The sequence below is a fragment of the Callospermophilus lateralis genome, chromosome 6 (assembly GCF_048772815.1).
Source record: "Callospermophilus lateralis isolate mCalLat2 chromosome 6, mCalLat2.hap1, whole genome shotgun sequence".
Lineage (NCBI taxonomy): Eukaryota > Metazoa > Chordata > Mammalia > Rodentia > Sciuridae > Callospermophilus > Callospermophilus lateralis.
Window position 1 is genome coordinate 152,703,160 of NC_135310.1, and position 25,300 is coordinate 152,728,459.

The following is a 25,300-nucleotide window of genomic DNA, read 5'->3' on the forward strand; positions in this document are numbered from 1 at the left end:
ATGTGCGCATTTTTGAGAACAAAGCAAAAGGTATCAAATTTACTCTTTATTCAAAAATGTATCCATTGGAAATGTAACAAAAGCCATTGAATTTTACAGTTTTTAAGTTACATCCCAATAAGGCAATTACTAAAAATAGAGCAGCTAAATGAACTAAGCCAGTCACAAAATGACAAATACCATTTGATTCACCTGATATGAGTAGTTAATGGCACAGAGACAGGAAGTGGAATGTTGGCTGCCAGGGATTGGGGGTGGGTAGAGTTCAGAGGGTTTTTTTTTTTTTTTCTTTTGTACTAGGGATTGAACTCAGGAGCACTCAACCACTGAGCCACATTCCCAGCCCTGTTTTGTTTTGTTTTTTTTTTGTTTGTTCCTTTGTTTGTTTTTCTTAGAGACAGGGTCTCACTGAGTTGCTTAGCTCCTCCTTTTGCTGAGGCTGGCTTTGAACTCGCAATCCTCCTGCCTCAGCCTCCGGAACCACTGGGATTACAGGCAAGTGCCATCATGCCTGGCTTCAAGAGTTGTTACTTAGTGGGTAGGTTTTCAATTTTGCAAAATGCAAAGATTTCTGGAGATGGAGGTGAATGTACTCCATCCCACTGAACTGTACATCTAAAAATGCATAAGATGGTAACATTTACGGTATTTGTATTTTACCCAAAAGTAGCTATACTTTGTTTCAGTATTAAGTCACATTCAAGCAAACAGCCCTCTCTTCATAAGGTCACATACATTTCTGCAGCACAGACCAAGCAGTGTACCACTTACTTTATTTTTATAAGCAGTACTGAATTTCAGGGCACAAACTCGATCACAGCATACTGTGGGTGAGAATATAAAAAGTCGTGAAAGTCTAAAGTTACTGCTCACACGGCAACCTTGACACAACGACTCTGCAAAAACAGGGCTTAAATTTAACAGAATATGCCACGATTCACAAAATGCTACTACCATATGCCCGAGGGGACTGAGTCACATTTGCCATTTCACTCTAACTCCTGAATTTTTTGACTTCTGTAGGTTTAGATTCTCATCACACTGTAGCCTCCACCTCTGCGTCTGCCAGGGATCACATAATGCATCTCTTATCATTTGACATTATCTCTACCCTGAAATGCTTGTTTTTGAACAGCCTCGGGTTCAGAGGACATTTTTTTAAAACGTTAAACAATAAAAACTGTCAACGAGTACTGGAAATGGAAACACAGCCCAGCCTCTCTGGTGACATCTTTATACCTGGAACAACACACCCACTCTCACGTCCATCAACCGCATCTCTCCCTCCTTACGGAGCTCACCTCAATTCACTTCTCTGTGCCTCTGGAAGGAAGGCAGCTGTGGCTGCAGCAGAAGCGAAACAGAGAGTACTACCTGCCCCGGGTGCCAGGGATGGGTGTCATGTACATGCAGACACCCGGGGGAGGTCAGCCGGGGGACTGCATTTGCAGCGAGTGTCTCCCCATTAACCTGTGCACGCTCCTCCTTGCTGTGCTCCGAGAATCTTCAATGGTCCATGATGTGGGGAACACAGGCCACTCTGCAGGGACTTGGCCTTCGGGATGGCATACCTCGTGCGCACAAGGCGCTGAGTCGTCAGGCCACGTGTGACTCATGGTGTTCCTGTTCAGAGGCTTACGATCTTTTCTGGACAGGCGAGGTGTTGACCACGCACAGAGAGCTAGTCAGGGTGGGCAATTTCTCCACCAGCACCCCTAATTCAGCAAATATTTACTGAAGACCTACTAAATGTCAGGCATGAAGCCAGACATTGGGGACAAAAATGTGACTCAGATAAGGTCCCAGGAGGGAAACAGACGGGGCTCTGTATGGTCACCATGTTATCAGGGAGTCATCAGAACACTACTAGATGGAAAAATAGCAGATGTCCTCTCTCCAAAAATAATAATAATAATAATAATACACATAAGTAATCCCGTTACTGAGCAAGCATTCTGGCAATGAAAGAATCTATTTGGAATGAGGATAGTGTTATCTTCTGATGCTCTGCCTTCCGAACTCCAGTTACGGAGCATCACAGATACATAAGTGTGGCAATATCCACCGGGAGGCAAAGACCAGTTGTCATAACTCTAAGGAGCCCTTGTGAACATCTGGACACAGGCTGAGCAGCCCACCAAGATGGTGCCGCCACTCCCCTTCCACAGGCTCCTCATGAACCCCTTTTACAATACGTGCCCTCCCTGAGAGCCTGCGACCTACAACAGGCCAGAACTGAGAATCTCAGACGTTTCCCCAGGGCCTAGCACAGAGCTGGGCAGACAGTGAGAACTCAAAACGTAGAGTTGTGAACTTGCTGGCTACGTTTCTAGCAAAATTAACAGCTGAAACCTTACGAAAAGAAGTGGTCACATACAGACTGGGTCACCAATAACCATCCATAATCAATGAATCAAGTCACTTTACAGATATTGTTCTGAGCTGAATAGTGCCCCATCTTCAAATTCATATGTGGACAGCCTAATTCTCAGTCCCTCAGAATGTGACTGTACAGTCGTCCCCTTTGTATCTGCAGGGGGACTGGTTCCAACCCTGCCCCTGTGGACACTAAAATCTACAGATGTGCACATCTTTGTCATAAAATGACAGAATCTGCATTTAACCTGTGTGCACCCTCCCGTAGGCTTTACATCACCTCCAGACTCCTTAGAATACCTAACACAACCTAAGTGCTCTGTACGCTGCTGTTGTGCCTATTGTTTAGAGAAGAATGGCGAGAAAACGAAAGGCCTGTGTGTACTGAGTGCAGATGCGCTCTTCCCAAAGGTTCTTGATCCTCAGAGGGTTGAATCTGCAGAATCTGAGATGCAGAGGGCCAACCAGCGCTGGAGACAGCCCCGCCAGATGTCACTTGGTAGTGAGGACCCAACATGACACCAAGAGGAGACTAGAACACAGACACCCAGGAAAGACCAGGTGAGGACCCAGGGAGAAGATGGCCTTCAAGCCCAGGAGAAAGACCTCAGGAGAAACCCTCCGTCTGTGGTACCTTGTTAGGGCAGCCCTGGCAACCTAACGCTGATCGCAAGTCCTCACTAAGGACTGAGCTGGCCCCGTAATAAATGATCCTCTTAGAAAGACATGGTTGAGAGCAGAAAGGGAGTCGAGTAGCCGTGTCTTCTGGTTCCAGTCTGAGCTCTTGGTCCAGCCATATTTTTACTTCTCTGGTTCTCTTTCCTCCTTTAAATACAAAATTTTGGATCACAGCAGCTCCAAGTCTCAGGTGACCTGGAACTGCATGATTTTTTTTTTAAATATTATTTTAGTTGTTGGAGGTGGACACAATATCTTATTTATTTATTTTTATGTGGTGCTGAGGATCGAACCCAGGGCCTCATGCGTCCAAGGCAAGTGCTCTGCCGCTGAACCACAAGCCCAGCCCCTGGAACTGTATGATTTTATGCAGTAACCTCAGTGTGGCCTTGTAGTACACGACAGAGGTGGCATGTGGCAGGGGAACTCTCTGCCTTTCCTTAACTACACTCACTACAGGAGGCTCCGGAGCACTTCCCCTGCCTCTGCAGCCACCCCATGGCATCCCCTACCGTCACATCAGGGACAGGGCCCTCCTCTACACATCTCCCACCACCCCAGCATGGGGAGAGGCCACCTCGTGGGCCCCAAGTCGAAGGCAGGAGAAGAACAAACAAGAACTATCTGAAGAATGGTTCCACCCTCTGTGTGATTCTAGCATCTTCCCAGAATAGAGCAGTTCCTCCTGAGCAAAGATGTTAATGAGCCCTGCAAATAGAAACCACCGCAACAGAACAATAGACACCTTAATTAATTTTTATTCTCCAGCAACATTAGTGCTCATGACTACAAGATCATCAATAGCAGCACAAGTAAAGATAAGGAAACAATTGCACACCCTTGGTGCAAACTCTAAGCGCTATGCACTGGACGTCTACTTAGCATCCATGAGTCTGGGAACTGGCTCTTCCCATGGCTGGAAGCAACTTAACTATAATTTGTATCTGGACTGTCCCCCAAAGTCTGAGAAGAGTCTTGTTCCACAGATGGTCCTTTTGAGAGGCTGCAGAACCTTTAAGAGGTATAGCCTGAGAGGGAGGTTTTCTGGTCATTGGGGATACATCCTAGAGGGAGACCTCATTCTGGTTCTCTTCCCTCTTTTGTTCCCTGACCATGAGGTGAGCAGTTTTGTTCTGCCACAGTTCTGCCACGATGCGCTGCCTTACCACAGACCCAGAAGCAGTGGAGCCAAATAATCATGGATGGAAAACTCCAAAACTGTGAGCCCAAATAAACCTTCTCTCTTTATAACTTGATCATCTCAGGTCATTTGTTATAGTGACGGAAAGCTGATGAAAATATGACCCAAAACCCCAAGGTACTGTGGCCTTTGGTTTAGATTTTATTATCCATAACCAAATGCTCAATTGTACCCTTCTCTAAAACCCATAGACTTCTTTCTGTCCTTATCAGAATCTATATTTCTTAGAAGTTGCCTCCAGTGGGTTTCCCTTACTGGCAATAAAAAGAGTACTAATGAGGCCAGGCGTGGGGATGTGCACCTGTAATCCAGTGGCTCGGGAGGCTGAGGCAGGAGGATTGCGAGTTCAAAGCCAGCCTCAGCAAAAGTGAGTTGCAAAGCAATTCAGTGAGACCATCTCTAAAAAAAATACAAAATAGGGTTGGGGATGTGGCTCAGTGGCCGAGTGCCCCCTCTCAGTATCTCCACCCACCCAAAAAGAGTGCTAATGAGTAAAATCATACCTCAAAAAGAGAAATGCAATCACATTTAGAAAAATAAATAGAAACCTCCATTTGCTTATTGTTTTGCTCCATCATCATCATCATTATTATTACTATAAATTTGTCAATATTGCCCACTGTAAGAGCCTCTATAACCTTTTCAAGGAGAGAGCAGTTTAAAAAGACCCTGACCACTTATTAGATATGCTGAAGGCTAAGATGTGACTGTGTCTGCCGTGTCCTTCCTGTCATCCAAGCTGTGTCAGTGTGGACAGAATCATGAGCCAGAAGTGGTCTTAGAATCCTCCTCCCAGGGAAATTTGCCTCCCCCCGAGGGCATCTCCTCAGGTGCCCCCTCACGGACATTCGTCAAGCAGTTGGCACCTCTGTGCTTGGTGATGCTCCTGCTACAGGTCCAAGGTAAACAGGAAGGATCCCCACCTGTGCATAAGGGGAACCGGTCCTGGAAGAGAACACAAGCCCTGTTGCTATGCTGTTGCGAGGTCCAACACAGAGTCAGCCCTACCACGTGATGCTGCATCTCACATCCCCACAGAGACTCAAGGGCCTGAGCCAGTGGACGCCCACGTGGCCCAAGTGCGTGTACAGACAGGTGCTGAAGCACTTCGTGGGTTCATCAGCAAGGGGTCCATTGTGGGGAAGCCACGAGAAGCGACCGCTCCTATGCAAACGGAGAGAGCAGTGCCCACCAGTTAGAGAGCCCGGTTCTCAAGTACCAGGCTGACCAGGGCGACATCTGCTCAGTGTGAATCTGCAGCCCACAGAACAGGCAACGACCTCTCCTCCTGGTGCCAACTCTGAAGTGATGCATTATTTAAAAAAAGAGGTTCTTAGGGAGTAAACAAACATGGTAAGAACTCATAAAACCATAAACACTGGGATATGAAGGGAAGAGACGGTGACACTTGTCAGAAGGTATTAAGAAGACATGACAATAAAAGGAATCTGCTCACAGAGAGAATGATTCCAAATACAAAATGGTCAGATTCATACTTAGAAGGGTGGCTATTAATAGAAATCATCTTAGAGAGGTTTCATTATGTAAATGGCTCATATGTCTGCCAGAAATGTACCCAGTAATAATTTGCATTTCTGCTGTAGCAGAAAACTCAAGGATGTCTCTCGCTGGATTAGGAGGGGACTCTTTCATGGGTGTATCACAGCTTTTACAGTCATGATCACCAGGACCACCTATGCTCCTGGTGGGCGACAGGAACAGCTCATCAGGCACTTCTGTGTGTCAGGCACTGGGGCTTGGAAGGACGACACTGAGAGAGCAGAGGCTTAGATCGACACGCTCAGGTCTCACTGATCACAGGTGACGGGGGCGGGATTCAAACTCATGTCTCTCTGATTCCAAGCCCATGCCCTTTCCCACTGCAGCACAGACATGGTGGGCCAAACCCTGTGGTGTCCTAAATACAGTGCTTCAGGTGAACGGTGATCTTGGAAATGGTCTAGGAAAATGGACACTTGCAGTCACTGCGTTCACAAACCTCCCTACCTGCCTGCCTTCAGTGACACTCCTATTTGCCCCAAGTTCCTTGGACATGAGTGTCACACTCGGGTCAGCACTTGATATGGTGCAAGGTAGTAAAAGCACACAGGCATCACCAGTTCAAATTCCATCACCTTCAAACGTGAAATCGTCCGAGCAGAGGCCCCATCTGTCCCGACTCCAACTGGAAGTCACACTGAACACTCCCTTCAGCTCTAAAGTCAATTGGGGACCCACTTTGCCACCCCTCCTCCAGGTCCTTGGTTTCATGGCCCTCACTTCTAAAGGACCCCGCCTTCTTCAGTTCTTCATGGTTGACATCAGTGTTCTGAAACCCCCGGTGAAGGCCAGACTGTCCCCTTAACCACAGGACCTCCCTAGAATGTCTGATCCGCAGTCATTTGTCTCAGGTCCCCCACTTTATTTCCCAGTGGGGAAGGCACTGAGTCAGTCTGGCCACGGTAGGAGGTGACCCTGCCCGGTCTGCTCTCTGGTGGATCACCCCACTCAGAGCCACCGCGAGGACCACGATGATAACGCGGGCAGGAACCTGATGAGATAGGAGGTCTGGGCTAAGTAACTAGAATTTCCATGGGGTTGGTTGGCAAAAGGCAAATTCTGAATCGTTGCGTTCCAGTGTGGTGGATGCGATGACCCAGAACCACTTTTGCCCCTCGGGAGCCCTGCAATCCAGCACAGTGGGACCCAAGAGTGAAGGGTCTTGGTGGGGTGGGGGAGGGGTCAAGGGTTGCCCATGGCCAGAGGTCCCCTCGGGATCACAGGGCTCCGAAGGGCAGGCGGAGCTTTAAGAAGGCAAATGCCAAAAAACAGGAGTTACCATGCCAGCCCTGGAGTTTCACAAACACCAGCCTCTACAGAAACTGGAAAGGGAGAAATTGCTAGACAAGGTGAAGCTTAAAGGAAAAGCACATTTTTGTTTAAATGTGACAAACACTTAAATGTGTAAACACATTTGGTCCTTGCTTTTAGAATATGTTATTGATATGCATTTTGTTATGACATTTTTTTTTTAAAGACACAGGCTAACTTGTTTACTTCCTAAGATTCTCCTGGTGGGTGCACTGCCACGAAAACTCTTCCAAACAAAGAGGTTATAGACAAAGTAATTCATTAGTTAATTAATTAATTAGACAAACAACCCAGCCATTGACAGGCCTGGAGAAATCACTCCCAAAGCTTTGTGTTGTTGTTTTGCTTTTCTTTTCCAGTTTGGAAAGGAAAAGCCCTTGAATTGAGCGGGTAATGCGATCGCATTACCCGCTCAATTCCACATCTGACTCTTTCTCACCAAGCACCCCCAATTCCAGGTCTCCCCAGTTTGCTCCTAAGTTCTAGACCACAGTCAAGTCATCTGCAGCCTGGGGTGCCCACGACTGTCTGCCAGCACACCCTGCCGCCCCTCTTCCCCAGGCACCTGCCTCGCCAGAGTGCTGGGTGTGGCTGCAGGGCAAGCAGACGTAGGGAACAGGCAAACCCCCAAGCTGTCTGGGAGATTGGAGCAAAATATGTCCTGAGTAGCTTCAAGTGATGACAGACCCGAGACTCAGAGCTAATTAACAGGAAGTGGAGCAGAGGCGGCGACAGCTCCAAGCAAGGGTGCGAAGCTCGCGTCACTTGGTGAGGCAACCCAGGGAGCAGGCTCCGCGGGGCAGGATGTGGATGCCCGCGCCTCATTCGCTTTGCAGACTAACACATTTCTGTTAGAAATATGACTTTACACTCCGGTGAGATTTCATAAGGTGTTGACCTGCTACTAATTACAGCAACGCCGGCTCCGCAGCTAACAAAACAGCCCCTCCTGCGTTTCATTCTGGTCACCTGGTGCAGCAGCCGGAGGCACACAGCAGAACACACCTAGGGGCCAGGAGCCCCTGGGCTTCTTTATGCTTAATCCTCCCAAGCGATTAGCTCCTGCCTGAAGGGCTCTTTTGTCTTCTTCACACAGTTATGATTCTCTCTTATTACCAAACAGTTTAAACCACTTTCTCCCTTAATCCCATCCAAATTTACCGGTCCTGGCATCAGACAGATTTAGCACTTACCTGGGGTTCATGTGAATTTCTCCAAAGTAGAAAAGTTGATCCTCATGGGTAACCTTGGACAGATCACAGCTTTCTGGGCCTCAGTTTCCTCACTCGTACAAGGGGTTAATGAGAAGCCCTGTCTCATAGAGTTGGCATGAGAACTGAACACTCTGTGTGTGTGTGTGTGTGTGTGTGTGTGTGTGTGATTCAGAGCAAACGAAGTGCTCATCATGGTAGTTGGGTACACAGCAAGCACTCAGAAAATGCCTATTGCTTTCATTGCCATTGGTATTAATATTATTATCTCGTCACTTGTGTTTACATTTGCATTAGGCTCCGCCATGGGATTATTAAACTCTTGAGATGTGGGGCTATTCTTATACACTGCCCAGAAACTAAGGGTTTGACAGAGGTTCAATGGCGCTGACTAAACAACTAAGTAGCAACTTGGCAAGGGTTCAGGCAGTGCACGCTGAAACTCTGCTGCTGATTGCTGATTACAAAAGCTCCCGCGTGCAGTATGAGCTCAGGCAAGAGCAGAACACAACTATATCTGATTCTTTAGGCAGAACAGTGACAAGATAAATAAATATGTCTGAATCTGCAGAGAGATCATTTCAATGGGGCTTCAGAAGGAGAAAGAAAGATCTACTGTGCCTGGGGGCCTCCAGAAACATCTTGAAGATGCAATGAGAGGAAGGGTGAGCAGGCAGGGGTTGGGAAGGTAGGAGAGCCAGCAAAGCCAAGTTCACGGTGCTGGGGAAAGGCTAGGGGCATAGTCCATGCAATGGAAATCCGGCTCCTTGCAGGACATTTCCAAGGTCCGGTCAGTTTTCCTATAAAAGTCCCTTGGCCACTGAGCCTGACACCTGAATTTACCCTGGGGGTATCTCCACCTTGTGTTCCTGACCACCATCTGCTTTACTACCTGCCACATGCTGTGTGTCCCTCTTCCTGTTTTCCTGTCCCGTCCCACGGTAGTCTGATGTCCCTTGTTCCTCAGACACACAGAATGTCATCATTTACAGGGAACCCCCAAGGATTATCTAGAATACTGTCTTCCTCTTGCAAGGGAGGGGACTGAGAGTCCAGAGATGAGTAACCTTCCCAAGGTCACCAAATCTGTGGCCCAGCAGGGAATGAAACCTAGACTGTGTGAGCACCCCCTTCCTCCCACAGCAATCTAGCCTCCAATTCTGCACCACCCTTCCCGCCTCCCTCTCCTCCCGGGCCTTCATGTGGCTGCTAAGTCAATAAGTCAGTAAGGACAGGACCGCCCAGTGGGACAAAATGCATGGCCACTCTGCACTCTGCAGTCACCTGCATCATGCACAGGGACCTTCTGCCCACACAAGGAAGGAACAAGCTCATCCTCCTTCCGTCTGTGACATCCCACCTCCTTGGTTTATTGATCAACGCGGAATTTAAGTGCCTCATCAATGGTATCAGGAATTAATTCAGAACCTTGTTCCACAGACACACACTTGATTCCTTTTTGAAAATGAGTCATATTTTCCCTGGGGTCTTTTCTTCCCGGGTCGTAACGGTGCTGTTTGTGAGGGAGGTGCTATGGCTTTAACACCAGGTGCGTTTTTTAAAAAAAAAATAACCTGAACTAAATTAGCTTTTACACCAAACAACAGACTAGGAACAATAAAGGAACTCTTTGACAAAGAAAGAAAGAGACCCATTTGGCACACTAGAAATCAACAGCTGTTCTCAAATCAGTTACTGGTAATAAGTGGGTTCTTAGCAGGAAAAATTACCTGAAAAATAAGCATGTTGGGCTAGGAAAAAAAAAAGTCTCACAAAATAGCCATTAAGATAATTTTTCGTGAGGTGGCATGAGACAAGACAAGCTACATAGTTCATTCATTTTTACTCTTAAGTGAGTCGGATATACTCCAGGGAAATGACAAGGCAGGTGGGGGGATTCCCAGGAATATGTGAATCACAACCGTGAGTCATCGGTTTGGAAAATTTAGGACACACTCACTATCAGTTATGTTATTATTATTTGCTAAACGTCCAAGATATACATTTCCTTGTATGCAATTTCAGGGGGAAGTTGCACCCGACCCTTTCCTATGCTGAAGGCTGACATAGGAAGTTTTGTGAAGTTTGAGTACTAGCAGGAGAGAATTAACGTATTTGATTAACATGGGCCTAGGCACAGCTTATACACGTGCATCGTTCATAGTGGGTTCAGTCTACGGGTCCTCAGGCTTGAGCTGGGTAGAGGAATGAGTTGGGGAAAATTAAAAAAAGAATTCACAAAATTAGCAACAGAAAATTAGGCACAGGGTCTGAAGCTCTTCAGGCAGCACCAGCTTCAAGATCAGCCTGCCTGGTCCACGAGGTGTCCACAGTTCTGCATTGACGCCTGCACAGGGCCAAGACCCGGACATTTCATTCCTGTTTGCTTCACCAACAACATATTAGGAGCACATTAGTACACAGCTTAGCTGAGTTTAAATAGAAATGTTTACATATTATTTTTCAGATGAGCTGTGACAGGAATTCTAGTACGTGGCTTTATCACCTTGCCAGAAAAACCTGTGGGCCACCGTCATGAACTTGGCAGCCATGCGTAGCTTGTGGAAACCCATCTGCGGGTCCCTGAGAGAAGACCCCAGATCAGCACCATGGAGCAACTGAAGTCAGAGGCTACAACGAAATGCAGAAGCAGCGGTGAGGGAACGGCACCCCGAAACCTGTCAAGGTGAAGGGACAGGCCCTCTCCAACAGGGCGTCCTGCGCCTGCACTCCATACAGTGCATCAACGTGGGGAACGTGCTCAAGACGTCTTCACTGGGACTCCGGAAAGAAGAAAGAAAAACTCCGTGCACCTCAAATTCAAAACAATCCCTACTATCTTTTGCCAGAGGAAAATGATGTGTGTTCAAGAAGATGGGAGAATCTGAGGCCTTAAGACTGCGAAAAGCCATGACTGACCCATTAGCGCTCAGGAAGTAGCTCAGACCTTCTGGGCTTGCTTTCTTGGGGGTTTTGGAGCTCTGGGTTCCTGTGAAGTGCAGCTTCAACCATCCGCAGCACTTGCTATCATAGAAATCTGAAAATAACACATTCACTCTGACACGCCAACTCACTACTTTTAATTGTGACTCATTAAAGATGTAAATAGAAGAGGAATTATGTTCACCTCTACTACAGTTCTTTGGCTGTGGTAAAATTACAATGCTTCTGCTTCTGTGCAGCAGGGGAAGACTTCTGCTTTGAATAACATCCCAAGTGCAGGGCTAGGATTCTCTCATTTTCCAACAATAGGCATTGCATGCCACCGCCTGTTGTTGGGCAGAAGCAGGTAGACAGAAGGATCGATTTTAAAATGAACAGGAAGAAGAGTAAATTTACATCATTCTAAAGATGGTCTCTGCAAAATTCCGAAGTCTTCCTGGCAGGTGTTACAGAAATGAGAGGCTGCTGGAGGAAATTCTGCAAAAAAATTCAAACCAAATTACGCCCAAAGAGGAACATGAAGGCTGTCAGAGGTAGTTTGATCTTTTGTTTGACAAATATTATTTTCTTTGTCTTGTTATTTTATTAACAAGGAAAAACAAACAAAAAAAGTCTTCTCTTTATCTATATTCTAACAGAGTACAGTTTCTTAAGTTAGAATGAGAATTACACCTTATCAGTAATTGTCAATACAATAAAGTATTGATGACCAATGATTACACATTTGGAATGCTGTATCATAAACTAAGAAACAAGCACAAAAGGACAAATATTCTATGACTCTGAGCAGTATATAAAATAGACAAACTCAGAGAGAAAGGGCTGGGAGGGAGGAATAAGGGGTTAATATCCAATGGGTACTGAGCTTCTCTTGGGGATGATGAGAAAGTTCTAGAAGTGGATAGTAGGTAATGGATGCACAACTATAGGAATGTAAATAATGCCACTGAATTGCTCATACATCTATCATGAAATGTATACACACACAGGCATAGAGTCGGCCCTCCACATCCATAGGTTCTACGTCTACACCGTCCACCAACAGCAGATAGAACATATGGGAGAAAACTGTGCACCTGTACTAAAAAAGAAATGTGCACATGTACCAAGTTTTTTTTTTTTTACCAGTATTCCCTAAACAATATGGATAACAACTATTTATGCAGGGTTGGCATTGTATTAGGCACTAGCCCTGAGCTAGAGGTGACATAAATCGGACACCATTTTATGTAAGGGACTTGAGATTGAAGGAATTACAATTTCCTTGGAGGGGTGCTGGAATCAATGTCCCACAAATACCAAGGGACAACCATATATTTACCCCAGTTTGACTAATCATTATGTATTTTGAAGGTCTGTATTAAGGACATTTTCCAAATGAGGTGTCTGACTGCCGGGTCCCTGAGACTGAGTGCTTTTGGTTCACTGACCCTCCCAAAAGGATGAAAGCAATGCCAGGCAAGGCCAGGGAGGACACTAACATGGCCCTTCCCCATGTCCACACCTGCAGACAGAGCTGGCACAGCTGCAGGTGAGCGAAGCCTCTGAAAATTGACAGCAGCAAGGGGGGGGGGGGCAAATATTTCCCACTCCTGACTCACATGCAGTAAGTGGATTTGATAGTTTAGAGAAACTTACAGCAGATCAATGTCACAGGGCAGATTAACTACTCCAAAATTTGTCAAGATAATAAATACAGATTTGGGAAGAATTTACATAATGCATGTCAGTGGCCTCACTGGCCATGACCTTTGATAGCTGGAATTGAACTTCCCCTTTCATGAAATGTCATTCCAAATTCCAGGCAGCCCTTGGAAGCAAACACTGTTTGCCTGTTGCTAGGTGCCTTTTAGTACTGTAATAAACTGGGGCTCAATCAGAAGCGAAGTGCTTGCCTTAAATACCTAGGGCTCCTGCTTATGGACTCACTCTCCAATTCTATTGACTGTGAAGGGCAAGTTCACTTTGCAGACCCGCCCACCTCAGGATGCTGGGCTCCAAGGAGTGGCTAATGTGATGGGCTTCTCCAAATGGCCACCTGCCAGCAGAGTCATTTAGCAGAATGCTGGTCCTGGGGACAGCTGAAAATGATTTCTTTCCCATCAACCTCTGCAAAGTAGATTAGGTCCTTGTGGGGCTTTAGTTTCCTTGAAAGCAACAGGGTGCTTGCTTAGCAAAGTGGACTTGAGTCAGCGGAAGGAACAACCCGTGGAGACTGGGAAACAGCAGTGCTTCAGTAGAGGTGTGGGGATGGCAGAGTACAGGCCAGGGGCCAGATGTTCATGTTCCTCCTCCCCCTCCTCTTCCTCCTCCTCCTCCTCCTCTTCTTCAGTGTTGGGGATGGAACCCATGACCTCATGCATGCTAGACAATAACTCCACCACCAAGCCATGCCCCCAACCCAGAGGTCGGTGATGGAATCCTTGCTAGGTCATATTCATCAATCCCAATCATCTATTCCATTATAATAGCACAATTTAAAGGTAAAGGTTACACTTTAAGATGCCTTGTGAGGACAAAGGAGATGAAACAGGTAGAAGCTAAAAAGAGTTACTTAATAAATTAATTGGTTAGTTTCCCTTTCAAAAAGGAAAATGTACAAGAGCGTTTCCAAAGTTATGTGGAAGAAGCTTTGAAAACTGACTCCACCGGGATTTATGAAGTATCCACCATGCCCACAGTCCAGGGGATGGTCTTAGGAGAACCCAGAGGAGAGCAGGATGTATCTCTAGCTCCAGGGAATTTACACGAAGCAGGAAAATCAATCACCCTTCCTGATCATAAACTTTTCCCATACCAAAACCTGTGCAGGCTTTCTACCATCTACAAAAATCCCAACCCTTGCTACTGGATTAACTCAATTGCTTTTCCACAACACAGGGACAGCTATATTACAGAGGACTGTGATGAGTAAATTTATGTAAAGTACCAGGTACAGAATCTGGTGCATAGAAGTCACTCAATTAATGGCTTGCATTAATCATTCTCATTACAGTAGGCCCTACATATCTGTGGGTTCTGTGTCTACAGTGTCCCTCAATCATGAATCAAAACCTATTGGTAGACAGCCAGGTGTGGCGGTGCACACCAATAATCCCAGAAACTCAGTAAGCTGAGGCAAGACTATCACAAGTTCAAAGCCAGCCTTAGCACCTTAGCAAGGTCCCAAGCAACTTAGCGAGACCCTATCTCAAAATAAAAATAAAAAGGACTAAGGATGTGGCTCATGGTTAAATGCCTCTGGGTTCAATTCCTGGTACAAAAATGTGTGTGTATGTGTGTGTGCATGTGTGTGCATGTGTGTGTGTGTGTGTGTGTGTGGTGTATAGACAGAGAAACTTATCTGTTCTGAACATGAACACCATATTTTCTTGTCACCATACTCTTTAAAAAATACAGTATATCAACTCTTTACATTGTGTTAGGTATTATAAGTAACCTAGAGACACTTAAGGTATACAGGAGGATACACAGATTAAATGCAAACAGGATGCACCTGCAGATTTTGGGGTCCAGGGGGAAACTCGTGTTTCAGGAACCAAGTCACCCAGGATACAAAGGACAACTGCAATACTGAATCGACCTATCTTTCCTCCACGTTTCTCATTATTCCACCTCCACTTTGCACAGGCCCCAAACTGGTCCACAGCTTTCTTCAAACACACCCTACCCTCTCCCCTCTCCTCATGTCACAGCCTGCGCCCTCCTACTTAGAAGGCCTTGCTTCTCTGTCCAGGTGGACCCCTGGCCACTCTTCAGGGTCCAGCTATGCTCCGACAAGACCTGGGTCCTCCTTCACCAGATCACAGAGCCCTCTCTTGGTGTTCCTAGGCTCTGTTGGTCTTCCTCTCTGAGCTCACTGGCACGTTTCACCTTCCCTGACTGACTATGAAGTCATCAGCTGAGTTTAAGGAAGGCCCTAGGAATAAAACAAATGCTGGAAAATTTCTCCCAAGTAATGAACTGAACACCTTGAAAATGGTGTTGATGATAATGGCTCTCCTTGTTGGAAAATCTTATGTGAACTAACTCAGGTACTTTCTCCAACTCTGACAGGTACTGTCTTATTTTTTCCTGTTTCCAGGGTGGATAACCTGAGACCCAAGGAGGTTAAACAATTTGGTCGGCATTACACAGCTATTTGGTGGTAGATTTCTATTCAAACTCAGGAAGTTGGCCTCAGGAACCTATGCTATTCCTGTAATCCCAGCAGCTCAGGAGGCTGAGGTAGGAGGATCCCGAGTTCAAAGCCAGCCTCAGCAAAAGCAAGGCGCTAAGCAACTCACTGAAACTCTTGTCTCTAAATAAATACAAAATAGGTCTGGGGATGTGGCTCAGTTGTTGGGTTCAATTCCCAGTATCCCCAACCCCAACTCCCCCCAAAAATAACCCATGCTTTTAAACTTGACATTAAATTGCTGCCCAACAGCAAATGGCTGTTTTTTAAAAAATGTGTTTTTAAAAAAATCTGCACTGGTTATAATCAGGATTGTATTTTAAAACTTTGGGGATTGAATACACACATGGTAACTAAGTTAATAACAATGCATTACACACTTGAGTTACTACCAGACAATCTTAATTGTTCTCACCACCAACAACACAAAAAGCTAACTGTGAGGTGATGAATGTGTTAATTGATTGCAATAAACATTTCACAACACAAATATGCATGTGTGCCTGCACACCACCTTGTACACAATTTTATTTGTCTATTATACCTCAATAAAACTGAAAAATTTAAGTCTGGGATCCATTATGGTACTATGTTCTGTACATAGGCAATTGCAATTGGAAAAAGCAGCCTACTCGTTTTCCTAATCGAAGCTACTCTTGCTCATGAATCCCTTTATTTTATTGTTGTTATTATTATTTGGGCGCTGAGATGGAACCCAGGGCCTTTCACATGCTGGGCACGGGCTACAACTGCTGCTCACAGACACTTCTGCCTGTTCTAACCAACAAACACTCTCAGATAGGCTCCAGCCACAGCATCACCACACCAACTGTGGAGACAGTCTGCAGAGGGCACTTCAAGATAAGCACCTTCTATACTGGGAAACACTGAAGCTGTAATGAAAACTGCAGTATCTGTTTCCTTCCTGAGGTTTTGTCACTAGGCATTTAGGATGCTTCCGAGTACCATCTCTCACGAATGCAAGACAACATGTAGAGTTTCCTGGCGATGATCAGCAGTGGTAGCTGGACCAGCGTGCAGCCCATGGAGCAGGCACCAGGGAAAACTACAGGTAAACTGGAGTCTGCACTTTCACCTCAGCCTCAGCCACTGTGAGTTTCCCCACTCATCTACCAGCTGGAGGGGTGGACTTTTAATGGAACCCAAGGCTCAGGACAGGAAAGCAGGAAATTCCATTAAGGTGCTTCACTGTGCAAAACAGGCAAGCGTCAACTTATAGAGTGATGTGTTTTTTAAATTTTTCTAAGTCACAATCAATACATGTTGTTGACTAATGTCTTAAATTATCCAATGACTGTTCAACTTTTGTCATGAGTTTATATGCAAAAAAAACCCTTCAAGGTTGGGTAATGGTATCATGCAAAAAAAAAAAAAAAAAGTGGCAAATCTCAAACTAAAATTCTCTATTTCAACTTACTGATGCAAATTAAAGAATGAATAGAAAAAAAGTATGTTATATATGTACACATGTTTACATTGTATACCACAAATAATATATGCCATTAAACAACCTGCCCCTAATACCAAAATATAATCCATTCTTACAAGTGTGAGGATAATTTTTTTAAAGGCGTTTTTGACATGTGATATTAGAAAACGTCCTATTCTTCCTTTTGAAAAGGAACTTTTGAAGATCCAAAATCAGTTTTGGAGAGGATTCTTCATTTATTCAAGCCAAGTTTTTTTCTTTCTTTTTCGGTATTTTAGCCAAATAGAATTCTTAGAAATGAAAAAATAGTAACAAGCATATTCCTAGAGCAGAATAGCCTTTCAGAATTGAAAATGTTACATCAATCCTTTAATGTTATCCAGTCTTGACTTTTTAAATTTCCCTTAGGAAAAAAAAAAAAAAAAAAGAAAGGAAAAAAAAAAAAAAAAACCCACGTCTTCACATGACATCGCCAGCCCTGTGTGTGTCATTAATTTGTATTTCTGATTTGACGTACATGATTACACATGACACAAAACAGCTGAAAAAGCAATTTCTAGCAACTTCACAAATAGGGCTGCAAAGAAGCCAAAATACCTCCTTTTGATGTTAAAATTTTCTACCGCCCAAGATTTACTTGGATAGCTTAGTTTAAATGAGATGATGCTGTATCTAACTACCTTCATAAACATTGTTTCTCTGAAACAGTAATTAGTACTGAAGTTTTCTGGAAAAAAATAAATGAGTACCTTACCTTGAAAGGTATTAAGAAATTTGCAGATTTCTTCTTACTTTCTGTAAATATTTATTAAGCCAGAGTATGTGTGGGAATGGACTTAATACGTGAAATACAAGGTCTAAAATAAACCCAGTCTCTGTCCTGGTTAATAATCCACAGAGATAGCTACATTTAAAAAAAGCACTGCAGTAGCATACTGATAAATACCGAATGGGGGGAGTTCAATGAGGCCTCAGTGGATGAGTAGGAGTTCCCAGGGTATTGAAATAAAAACATGGAGAAATTCACGGTCCTTCAATGACACAGCATGTTTGAAGTCCAGGTTTTACCTTATAGGGGGATGGAAAGCTAACAAAATCCTCTTAATTTTTCCTTCCACCTCATCACATGGCTTCATCACTATGGGAAATACCAAAGAAGTATTTTTTGGAAAAGTACAAGCCACTGTAGTACTAAAAAAATACCTTCATTTCTGTTTTACTTATTTCTAGTCTTTGTGGATGGGCATACGCTTTATCATGATTCTATAAACATTTTACATTTAACATTCTATGGCAAACATTTTTCCATGCTTCCGTGTGCTACCAAGGGATTTTTTCAATGTACGTGTGTATGTATGTATGTATGTTAGTACTGGGGATTTAACCTTGGGGCAATTCACCACTGAAGCCAGGAAGGTTTCTAAGTGTGAGAGACTGAATCAGACGCTTTCTTTGAAAAGATAATTCTCAATATAGAAGAAGTGGACTGTTGGAAGAAAAGATGGAGGTCAAGAACATCCCTTGGGAAGCTGCAGCCACGGTCCAGGTTGGCGATGCTGAGGCCCCAAACGCACCAGGGCAAGAGCAAAAGAGCAGGCTGCCTGGGAGGGGCCCAGAGGAAAAGCTCCGGCACTCTCAAGGGATGAAGCCCGTCGAGAGGACAGTGTCCAGCCTCCAGGACCGCGCGGGTTGGTGATCCCCATTTGGTAAACAAGGAGCCCATAAAGGGAAACAAGGTCATTTCAAGTTTAGGGTTTGGATTCCCACTCCCCATCGGAGCCATCCGGGAGGAAGCTGGAAGTAACCGGGTTTGGACTCTGCAGAGGCAGTTCGTCAGGAGGGCAGGATCCGTGGAGAGCCGGGACCAGGACCACTCCTGGTCAGGAGGCCTCCAGGAGGAGCATGCGCAGTAACAGCCCCGGGACACCGCTTCCCCTGTGGTCTCCCAGTGTGCAAATGTGGCAGTTACATCCTCGTTTCTTTTGCTGCACAGGAAAGACCTCCCTTCAAAGCCCTCAGACAGTCACTAAGGAAGAGGACCCATCAAGTAAATCAGCATTGGTTCCCATGGTGCCTGCTGTCAGAAATCCATTGCATTTCCTGAACGGGTGTGGTTTGACTCAGCTCCACCAAACCGCATGCTTCTCTGAAGGACTCGTGCGATTATTAGCCTGTGATAGCATCAGCTAGAAGAGCGAGTTCTAACACATTGAACAGAAGGCATTTTGGGTACTGCTGTACAGAACATTGGCTTAGGTACACGGGGAACCAAACTAAGCCAGAGGACTGCAGGAGCTTTCTAGACATGGTCTGCCGTGCAGCTCGCCAGTGGCCTGGCTCCTTTCCTGCTTGCCTCAGCCCTCTTACAGCAGTGTCCTGGACTTAGGTGGCAGTTTGGAAATCCTGTTGATCTCAAGGCTACCTCCTGGAAAATAATGCATCATTTCTAACCAGACAAATGTTCTTGTAGAACCAATTTTTCTCTTTTCCCACCCACAAGGAAATACGGTTTCTTATTAAAAATATATATATATATGTCCCATGCATCGCTGTAGACCTCCAAATCAGAAATGCCAACATCTGGCATTTAGCTAAAATCCTGTACATTATATTTCTTTAATTTTGTCCTTCATTATTCCTCCAACTGAGGCTTCAACAAAGGCTCAAAGACACTTCTGCAGACAACTGTACATTTGTCTTCTGTAGCTGACAACCTGTGTGATTCCCTTCTGCATCACAAAAACAATTCCCAACCCCACCCACTGGAAAAAAGAAGCTACACAGAAAGAAAATCCCGTGAGGGTCTCTGTGAAGCTGATATTAAAAGGCCCCAGTACTTAGCACTGCTTTGGGAACACATGCTGTTTTTACTCTTCATTTAAATAAGAATATGAGAAGAATCCACCCAGTTATACCTTTCCACTTGCCAAACTCCTCAAGTCAAAACTGAATGGAGGACCTGGGGGGTGTAGCTCAGGGGTAGAGCGCTTGTGTAAAATGTGCAAAGCCCTGGGTTCATCCCCACCACCAAAAGAAAAAAGAAACTGAATAGAGATCTGAGATAAGAAACTTTAACACTGTGCTTGAACATGCCTTTTCACACAAACTAAATCCAGGATCAACACAATTTCTCCGAGTAAAACTGTAACTAAGTAATACTCAAAGAAAAAAAAAAGAAGGTTGTAAAAAAATGTTAATGCACTTGTCAGTTGTGATATTATGAAATATGAATTTGGTCTCTATCACCATTTCCTGGCACACAACTCTTAAAACCCTTGGAATCTCCAAAGTGAGTTTTGAACGCTGGTTGACTATTAGTTGACAGCTGGCTGTTCCCTCCATAACTTCAAGATAGGGGGTGGTCCCTGGAGAGACAAAGGCAGTAGGATTAGAAGGTTGGGGGCTTCATTCTATCCCCCACAGCCTCCTGGGAGGTGGAGGGGCTGAAGATTGAGCTGGTCAACAGCATCAAAAGATTTCATCATTTATGCCTACCTAATGGAGCCTCCATCAATACCCAAAAGAGTAGGTTGGAGAACTTTTGGGGAGCTGAACAAGAAAAGGGTCCCAAAGGGTGACCCTCCTGGAGAAGGTGCAGAACTCCATTCCTTTCCCTTCTCCCTCACCGTGCACATCTCTTCGTCTGTTTATCTGTGTCCTTTATATATTCTTTATAATATTCTTCATAATGCATCAGCAAACATATGTGAAGTGTTTCCCTGAATTCCATAAGCCGCTCTCAAATTCACTCAGAGCCGGGGAGGAGGTTGTAGGAACGCCAATATGTAAGTAGTCAGTCAGAATCACAAGCCAACAAGCTTGGGCTTGCAACTGGCATTGGAAGTAGAGGGCAGGGTTATAGGACTGAGCCCTGTACCTGCAGTACCTGACATGATCCCCAGGTGGACAGTGTCATAACTGGATGGAATTAAAGGATGCACATCTGGTGTCCAGAGGAGAATGGTTTGCTTTGCTTGGGGGGGGGGGGGTGTATGCATGTGTGTGCGCGCACACACATGCGCGCGCACGTGTGTGTGTGTGTGTGTGTTGATGGGGGAGAATCCCCAAACATGTGCTTACAGAAGTGTTCTGTGTTGTGAGATAGCAGCAGCAGCTGAGTTTGGTTTTTTCCTAGCTCGACTCAGTCGGTTACTGTAGAGGGCGCTATGTATCCTGATGACCTCCTGAGGTCATCAGGATACATAGGCTGGAGAGGCCTCTGAAGATCATTCTGTTTGGTTTTCCACTTGAACTTACTGTCAGATCCCCCTGGGATGAACCACCAGCAAGGGCATTTAGGAGTTGCACCAGAAGCAGCCCCACCCTGCAAATCTCTTCTGGGTCATCCAAGGCCAGGCTTGTCCTTGCAGAGACAGAAGGAGGAGGGAGGAGGGGCTCCAGTCACCAGCGTGGTCTCTTAACATTGAATGCAAATCCTGAACCGATCACGCCTCTGTGGGCGCTTTGATGTGCCGTCCACTGCCGCTAAATTTCATCCCCTCAACAACAGGATTGCTCTCCTGCCTCCAAAACTGACAACCTCCGAGTCCTAACAGCTGAAAGAAATGCCATTCAGAATAAGCGGCCAAGGGCGGCAGGTGTGGCTTTGGAGCCAAGCAAGAAGCTTCTAGTTTACCAGAGTGCTGTTTCCTTCCTCAGATCTTTCTGCCATCCTGGGGCTCCCGACCAGCTCCCTAGGGAGATTTTCCACCTATACCAGATCTAGTCACATGCTACTGTCATGATAAGGAACAGAGTCAGTGGTTGCAAAGTTTCTCAAAGAGCCCCTGACCTATTGGAGAATGCTTTACACATTTCGACAAAACCAGGTTTCTAAAAGTTCAAAGAACGTGATGACTTCCCACCCCTAAAAGGTTAGGGAACCAAAAAGTAAATGCCACCCTCTTGGTTTGATGCTACTTAAATCAGCAAGCAATTATTTCCTGGGCATCTACCATGTGCCCAGCCCTGGACCCTTTGCGGTGGGTGAGGAGGGCCAAGAAGAAGATGCAGAATGAGTCTCAGTTGTCTCAAACCTCAGCTTGCAAGAGTTACTTGGGCTGAGTTTCTGGGTTCTCCATCCCCCCAAAGTGTGATTCACCAAATCTGGTGTAGCTGAGTCTGCAGCTTTCATGACCACATCCAGCTGCTTCAGATACAGGAGATCCTGACCCTAGCCCCACCACCCTCTTGAGAGACATCTGTGACCGGGTTCTCATTCTGGAGCCATGTGCAGCCCAGACAAAGAGATGGCAAACCCCCGCAAAGCCAAGGTGTGACAAAGCTTTTTGTACAATGCAGCTTCTAAACGTTATGGATGTGCCCAAAGAGGAACCAGTTAGTGAAGTGCTGAGGACTTGGGGGAGACCTGTGAATGAGAGTCGGGTTTCCTGGTGGCAGGACGTGGATACAGAGAGCCTAAGCAATCATGCTAACCCAACCTCCTGAATCACTGTGAGAAGGTGGCCATAGTGTGTGGTGTAAATGGGGGTGAAGACCTGGCTGGGGGACCACCAGCTAACAGGTCCAACAGGGGCTTCATGTGACCATGACAGGAAGGATGCTCTCACCAGGAGGCTCTTAAAACTGGCATTTCCAGATAACACTGCGTTTGCATTTTCACTCTACTGCATTCATGTGGTTTCTTGCACTTCATAATTTAACATTTGTAAGAGAGAAGGAAAAAAAAAAAAACCAAAAAAAACGCTGTTACGAAACCCAAATAATGCACCACTCTGAGGCAGACAGCCAGCTGCTAACAAGAGTGACAGCTGAACATCACTGAAAGTGGTATTCACAGCTCTGCTTCTTGGTAAGAAAGAAAAATACTAAATTCTGCTCCTTGTGAAAAATGTTTGGGGCTCCCAGGGCAAAAGCACTGGCAGATAAGAATCAGTGACCCGTGGCAGCAAGCACAGAGGAGGAGGAGGTTAGGTCCTCTGTGGAAAAAGACACTAATTCGAAAGGCGCCCATATACAGATCTGTATTTGCATGGAGTCATCGTGAAAGATGGAGTCACATTTTCTTTAAGGCTGCGAGGGAAGACATTATTAACCACACGTTCTGCAAAGTCCTGCTTCACCAAAAGAATGACTCTCAAAATGGGTGCCAGTGGGGAGAAGGGACACCCCCCAGCTGCCACACTGGCTGGTACTGCATGCCTCCTGCAGATGCTGACTTGCCACAGGCCCTCGGGAAATATAGTTGGGCAAGAATCAAAGGATATAATTATTTAATTGATTACACTAGAGGGCACTGAATTTTAAATTTGCAAGATTTTGGAGCTCAATGAGACACAAACTAGCACTTTTACAGGTGAGTCATTCATTCCGAGGCCAAGAGTAAGCTCTCCTGGGTCTCCAGGTTAGGTGGGGATAAACTGGACTTCCACGTGAGGACTCAGATGCCAAGAAACTTTATGGATGGGGCTGATACAAGATCCTTGGAAGTCCACATTATTTTGGTGGATAGTTCGGAATTCTTTTAATCATTTACTTATAGTTGGGAGTATTTTAGCTTCAAACCCAGACCAATATTATCATTCAGGGGATCACATTTAGCAACGAGTTCCTCAATAAACAGACAGTAGGAATGGGCCCGGGTGTTCTACAGCACAGCAGCAGGGCTACAGTTGGCAACAATTTATTATATATCTTATAAAGAACTGGAGAAGACAAAGAAATGATAAATGGTTAAGCAGATGGAAATGCTAATTACCTGATTTGATCATTACACGTATATACAAGTATTGAATTATCACTCTGCAGCCCATTAAAAAAAACATTACTCAATAAGCATTTGTTGAACAAGACCTGGAAACTCCCAATGACTCCCACCTTGCCCATCCCAAAACTTGATTACAGACTAACTTGATTCCATCATCAGATGGAATCTATTTCCTCTTCGGTGAAAGATTAGTCAATCCCTTACGCTTTCAGTTACAATAGAATATATGTAAGATGTAGCTGGTCTGTTGTTGTTTGGATTTTTTTTTTTAATTTTTAATTTTTTTTGTCTTTTTTTTTTAACACAAATACATTCTCCTCAGTTCATACATCAAGTGGATTTCAGAAACAAGCACACTAGATTTATGTGGTTGCTCTTGACTTTCAGTGACTAGAACAACATCATCTCAAATGGCTCATTACTGGGGTGCTACAGAGACAGCTAGGCCCTTGAAGAAGATGTCTTGCACACCAAAAAGACACTGCCAGGTGAAATTTAAAGCTAATAAACATCAAGCCCTCCTGACGACTCACCGAAAACCATGCGTGTTTCAGATTCTTCGTGCAGACTGAAGCCCGCTCTGTCTTGCCCGTGGTCCGCAGCAGCACTACTTTTGGGTCTTCCAGACAATTTCTTTCCTTATGCCCCAGGACGCTGCAGTGAAACAAAACAAAACATCGAGTCAGAATGAAAATGCCACTTCAAGCAGTTAGTGGATAGTCAGGGGAAATCCCTGGCCTTTCTCAAATGTCTATCTCCTGACCTCAAACAGCATGCTAATGACCAGAACGAAGCTTTCGCACATCTTGTCTACATACGGTGCCCTAAAATACTGGAGGTGGGGGGTCAGGGAGGAAGAAGGAAGGAAAGCGCAGCCCCACGCTGCGGGAGATGGTGCCTCCTCAAACGAGGAGCCCCACCAGTGGGAAAGGGCTGGCAAACTGCAAATCTACAGACTGAAGGAAGGAAATAAAGGATTCATGCCGTTTAAATGATTTAAGGCGCTGATGTGTAGGTTTCAAGAGCAGAGTAGAGAAAGTTTTGTTTGAAATGAAAATTCATCTGATTCTGCTCATCAGAGACTCAGACTGGCTGAGCAAATATTTTTAAAATAAAGGGCTGCCAGGATCCAACCAACAAGAGTACCAGACAGAGGATATTTCCATTTTGCACTACAAAGAGGTCACGGATGGGCTTCTCTCGTCTGCCTCTTGATGAACTTGGGGAAGACCTTCTCCAGGCGGGAAATAGTTGCTCCCTTGCACACTGAGCGTGAAATGAAGGGTAAGATATGCATGCCTCCCGCCCCACTCATGCAGCTGAGGAAGCCTACACATCAGATCCGCGGGCAACAGGGTCACTCTGAAAAGGTCCTTTCTGCTTTGGCAGCTTTCAAGGCTCACTGGTCACAGTCTGTGGTTCCAGTGTCTTCCAATGCTCAGTCAAATCCACCCTACTGTTTGTTTTTTGACAATGGCCATTTGAGAGGCTGGAAACAGTCTTCCAAAGATGCCTGTATCCCTTCTTAGCCTTTTATAAGCTCTTCCCCCATTTTCTTTTAAAAAGCCCAGTGGAAGGCTGTCACCCAGCGACCAGGATCTGGTGGCCACATTATACTTGTAACTTGGAACTCTCTAAAATGCTCCGAAGGTCCTGGGGCAATCAC

At 45.3% G+C, this 25,300-nt stretch overlaps 1 protein-coding gene across 5 annotated transcripts in view; it reads right to left on the reverse strand.

The window, feature by feature from the left end:
- Positions 1 to 25,300, reverse strand: part of Atxn1 (ataxin 1) — a 384,962-nt gene that overhangs the window by 266,723 nt on the left and 92,939 nt on the right. For all 5 annotated transcript variants that reach the window (XM_076859235.1, XM_076859233.1, XM_076859231.1 and 2 more), the window contains exon 3: positions 24,168 to 24,288. The gene's annotated coding sequence lies outside the window, so the exon portion shown is untranslated. The remainder of the gene's footprint in view (positions 1 to 24,167; positions 24,289 to 25,300) is intronic.